Genomic DNA, 6,000 nt, shown 5'->3' on the forward strand with positions numbered 1-6,000 from the left:
TCTTTATATTTGTTGCTTCTTCTTCTTCTTCTTATTATTATTATTATTATTATTATTATTTCTTTTTTTCTTCCTTTTTGTATTTACACATTTTGTTGTCTTTTGCACATCGGTATTCCCCCCTGTTGGTGCAGTCTTTCATTGATTCTTTTATGGTTATTGGGTTAATTGAGTATGCCCACAAGAAATTAATCTAAGGGTTGTACATAGTGACAAATACAGTATGTACTTTGATAATAAATTTACTTTGAATTTTAAACTTTTGAATTTTAGAAATGTGATTAAATTAGAAAGCTGAAGCTTTTTTACAGACATAACCTGCACCTCAGGCCTCAAATATTTCTGGTATCTTGACTTTTCAGCACATAATCTTTACTGACCCCTCACTACAGAGAGGTTGTTTTATTTCTATATTTCCTTACAACATACAAAGGGATTACTCTGAGCATCAAATCTGTGCCAGATCACAGACAACAATCACTTTCCCTACTAGGTTTCCCTGTATCCTATTCTCATTAAAACTCTGGAGTCTACTACTTACCTTCAAACTAGGAGCAATTTATTGCATCCAATTAACCTATCAGTCTTCCCATCTACAGTATGTGCTGAAATCCAGAGCACCCTGGGAAGGCCACCTGCTCCCACAAGGAGAATGAGCAAACTCCACACAAGTAGCAACCGAGGCAAGGATTGAACCAGGGCCGTTGGGGCAGTGAGACAGCAGCTCTACTAGCCAAGTCACTCTACATCCCCACTGTCAACTTTGATGTTGCTACGGGGAAGCAGGTTCACGGGTTTGGTGAGTGAGACAGAAGATGCCGATTACGAATAAACACATTAATCATTTATTCACAAACCGTAAAAGATTTGATCAAATCTTGATCAAATTATGTCCCTTCCCACCGAATTACTCAAGCTACAAAACTGAATGTTCAACAAACAGATAATTAGTGAAGGGTGCTCATGGGCCCTTCTATATCTGCAGCTTACTTTCCCAATGGTTCTCCAGCACTGGTTGTGATCTCTGTGCAAAAATGAGTCAGGGGATGAAAGAAAGAGAGCTATTCTTATACCCCTGAAGTGCCTGAAACTCAACACCGTTGCCTTGGCAAACAAGGTAACCAATGGGAAAAGAGCTGCTACATAACTCAAGCAGGCCAATCACAATCGACATAGTAGAAGCGGCTTTCATCTGATGAGGAAACTAAACCTCCACATGACAGATGTTCAACTGCAGTCTTACCTGCCCTCATAAGAGGATATGAAAAGTCACCTGGTACTAGTTGGAGAAAAGCTGTAGTCCTCCCTGATGCTACAATATTGGTTTAGTGCTCCCTACCACTAAAACAGTGAACAAGTTATTATCTTACAGTATATTGCGATGTGGATCCTTATTGTGACCTCGATTATAACAAAAACCTACACTATACAAACTACATCATTTGTGGTAAAGCACATCTCTACAACTCGAGGTTATGAACGGCACAAATATAATGGAAGCCCTTTTTGTTGTTACATTGCAAACTATAAGGGATGAACAGAGGTCAAAGGATCAAGCCTAGTACAGCCACGCTGCCAAATTCATTAGCTATGTGCAGCAAACCAGCACCAAGTTCATGACCCAATTCTGTCATAATCCTATTCCAAGGCCTAAAAGTGTGTTGTAAGACCAACAGCTCATCAAAAAGCATTCTCACCTGGTGTAGCTGCTACCCTCAAACAAACTCGGAATGCCTTAATCAATCAGGAGATGGAGAGATGAATGCAACAAAAGAGATTGAAGATCATTTTATGATCCATTGTCTGTTAGATATTTTCAGAAGCAGTTTTCACTTTGGGCCTAATTAATAAATCAGGCATAAAATGCAATGATCAGACTCATTTTCCAAAATAATACAAAATTCATACTTTTCTCTGCAATAAAAACACAGTAATTTTTTAATATGACTGAACATGGACTTAACACAAAAAAATAAGAACTTTTTTGATACAAGTAAGACAAGTATATGAAGAAAAAGTAGTGGATATAGCCCAGTCCTTCACAGGAAGGTCTCTGCCCACTATTGAGCACATCTACAAGGAGCGCTGCCACAAAAATGCAGCAACCATCATCAAGGATCACTGCCATCCAGGCCATGCTCTCTTCTCACTGCTGTTGTTAGGAAGGAAGTACAAGAGCCTAACATCCCACACTACAGAGTTCAGGAACAGTTATTACTCTTCAAACATCAGGCTCCCAAACCAGCCTGGATAACTTCACTCACATCAGCATTAAATTGATTCCACAACCTATGTACTCACTTTCAAGGACTCTACAACTCATTTTCTAATATTATTTATTTGCTTATTTATGATTATAATGATTATTATTATTTTAGTATTTGCACAGTTTGACTTCTTTTACACATTGGTTGTTTTTGTCTGTGTGTAGTTTTTCATTGATTCTATTTTATTTCTTTGCTCTCCTATAAGTGCCTGCAAATAAATGAATTTCAAGCTGACATATAGGTAGTTTAATAATAAAATTACTTTGAACTTTGAAATCATAGAAAACAATAATAAAATTACTCTGGGCCATTTAGTGGTGTCATTGCTAAGCAATAATCAGACCTTCACTAAGCTAATAGTGAATTGCTGGGCAGAATCTTATAAAAGATGCCCACTAGCAGGTGTGCATGTAGAAGTTAATTCCTAGAATGGCATGACTGTCATATGTTGAAAGATTGGAGCAACTGGGCTTGTATACACTGGAATTTAGAAGGATGAGAGGGGATCTGATTGAGACATATAAGATTATTAAGGGATTGGACACTCTGGAAGCAGGAAGCATGTTCCCGCTGATGGGTGAGTCCAGAACTAGAGGCCACAGTTTAAGAATAAGGGGTAGGCCATTTAGAACTGAGATGCAGAAAAACTTTTTCACCCAGAGAGTGGTGGATATGTGGAATGCTCTGCCCCAGAAGGCAATGGAGGCCATGTCTCTAGATGCATTCAAGAGAGAGTTAGATAGGGCTCTTATAGATAGCAGGGTCAAGGGATATGGGGAGAGGGCAGGAACGGGGTACTGATTGTGTATGATCAGCCATGATCACAGTGAATGGCGGTGCTAGCTAGAAGGGCCAAATGGCCTACTCCTGCACCTATTGTCTATTGTCTAAAACACGGGTTCAGTTTAACAAGCTCCCTGGCCAGTGATAATTGACAGTAACTTGGCCATATTCACTATTTTCAACTGGGGACATGCCAGCTTCATGAACCAGCTCAGCACCCGGCTTGTTGTTTATTATTTGAAAAGGCAGGAAGCACAATTTGTATTGGAAGTGACTAGTGTTTGAAATGATGCAATCTTTCATTCTGCTTCTGCTGCTTTCAGGCAGGTGTAAACTACTGCAATCTCTAAGATCCTTTAAGGCCTGTTTTATTGGATTTTAGGAAGATCAGTTCTAGCAGTGGTTCTCAAATCTTTTCGAATGAAAGCCTTAGTTGTTCTCGCTCATGGACCCTGCCCACCTCTGATAAACACCTAAGTGTTTTTCAAGCAGCTCTTTATAAGCAGAAGAGATTCTGCAGATGCAGGAAATCCAGAGTAACACACAAAATGCTGAAGGAACTCAGCAGGCCAGGCAGCACCTATGCAGGGAAATAAAGAGGCAACGTTTCAGGTCGAAACTCTTCATCAGGTCACTTCATCCTTGATCCTGATCTATCCCAGTTCCTGATGAAGGGTCTTAGCCTGAGATATTAGTCCTTCATTCCTCTCCATAGACGCTGCCTGACACGCTGAGTTCCTCCCTCACTTTGTGTGTATTGCTCTTTATATGTAAGAGATTTTTCAGAGTTGCTAACATTCCAATGCAAAACATATCAAGCATATTTTTATTTATTTTTATAATTTGTGTAAACTTTCTGACTACATTACCTCAGTACCACTGAACCAACACAAAACACCTGTAATCTTGGATACCACAACCCCTATTCTGCATCAAGGGGTCAATGCAACTATGATTGGACCACTAAATTATACAATCAATTGATAACCTGTAATCCAGAATTATTTTCAATATCTTTTTGATCAAGGGGAACTCCACATAAGTTACTCTTCTTGGAAGTTTCAGAAATGAATATTCAACATCTCGTCAGGTTTGTTGAGTTTTAGAAAATTTATGACCAATTAAACAGAGCTAATTGGAAGGAGATGAGCTTACTGGGCCAGAGTTCTTATTTTACTTTGATATATCTTCTTCCATTCTTATATTTGTAGTACCCATTCCCTCTGGGTAATTTTATCCTAGACTGCAGGAAATTGACTAGATTGGGTTAGATTTCAACAGAAAGTGAAAATCAGTCAGTATGCAAAACAGGAGCCTAATCCAAATCAGTCTGGTCACTGACAGATTGAGTTTGGTTAAAGTGGATCCTTGTGACTATCAATAGGAGCAAAATAAAAGGCACATTTTTAAGCAAGATCATTATCGCAATGGCTGTAAAGCAGTGAAGATGTAAATAGCTCTACATTAGTTCAACTTCCTTTATTCTGTTCCTTATTTAGTGCTCTATTTACTTGACCATGAGAAAAAAATTGTTAAACATTTCAAATAATCATCATCAGGCCAGAAAACTGGAATTCCAAATTCAATGCAAAACCAAGTACTAACATTTTGCATTTGAAATCCTAGAGACAGTAAAAAGTTGATTGTTGGGTGCAAACAAATCACTATCTCTAATCAGAGCTTTCTCAGTGTTACAGTTGGAAGCAGGTCAAACATGAATAGCCGCTAAGCAAGCAAGAAAGAGAAACAACTTTTCAATCACTTGGTACGACTATCAGCCCACAGATTCAACTTCAATGGAACCAAATGTGTGAAGATGTTTAATGCCAGAGTCCAACGAGAATTCCCTTTGACTGCTCCTCCCCACTAATCTAGTGTCAATGAGATCCCTGACCTCGTAGTAATATCCTCTTTGCCAATTAGCACACTCTCCTCACCACAGCCGTTTTCTCATTTATTAGGTTGTGACGTGAAGAACTTTTAGAATGATTTCCTCCCGTGCCTTCAGCACTTTCGAGTCACAGTTAAAACTGAAGAGTCTGTTCAGCAGAAACCAAGTTAAATCATTATAGGCCCTTCAGGAGCGCAATTTCAACTTCAAGAGAATCCAACATCAAGCAAAGTCCTGACAATTTTCTGATGCAGTTAGAGACTTTCTTATACTGCCAATCTCACATCCAATGCCAGCTACCAACTGCACTTCATCTTGTGCAATCTATGGAGCCAAGGACAATTGTGACCCCAATCACCAAAAGCTGGACGTCCCTCTTCTGCCTGAATTGCTATTCTGAAATCTGATCAAATAAACGAGCATGTGCAACATTTTCTATTAGCTACTAATGGACCAGGAATGAAGTAGAGTTGATTGTTATTTTCTTCCCTTCCTGGATAGCAGATACAGTCTGGTATGGTCCTTTAAAACACAAAAGATATTGCAGATGCCGAAAAGCCTGAGGAGCGAAAACAAGACACTGGAAACAGGCAGCATCTATGGAGAGGAATGAACATCAAGCACTCCAATGAAGAGTCTTAGCTATTCCTCTCAATATGCTGAGTTCCTCTCCACCTCCTTGCATTGGTATGGTAATTATTTCCTTCAGAGTTAAAGTTCAAAGTAAATTTTATTATCAAAGTACATATATATCACCATATACAACCCTGAGATTCATTTTCTTGTGTGCATACACAACAAATTTATGGGATAGTAGCTTTAATAGAATCAATGAATGACCGCACAACTAGAGTGCAGAGGACAATAAAACTGTGTAAATGCAAAAAGAAGAAACGATAATATATATAAATAAGTAATAAATATGGAGAACATGAGATGAAGAGTCCTTGAAAGTGAGTCCATTGGTTGTGGGAACATTTCAGTGGTGGGGCAAGTGAAGTTGAGTTAAGTTCCCCCCCCCCTTTTTTTCAAGAGACTGATAGTTGAGGGGTAGTGAAT

This window comes from Hypanus sabinus, chromosome 6 (assembly GCF_030144855.1).
Source record: "Hypanus sabinus isolate sHypSab1 chromosome 6, sHypSab1.hap1, whole genome shotgun sequence".
Taxonomy (NCBI): Eukaryota; Metazoa; Chordata; class Chondrichthyes; order Myliobatiformes; family Dasyatidae; genus Hypanus; species Hypanus sabinus.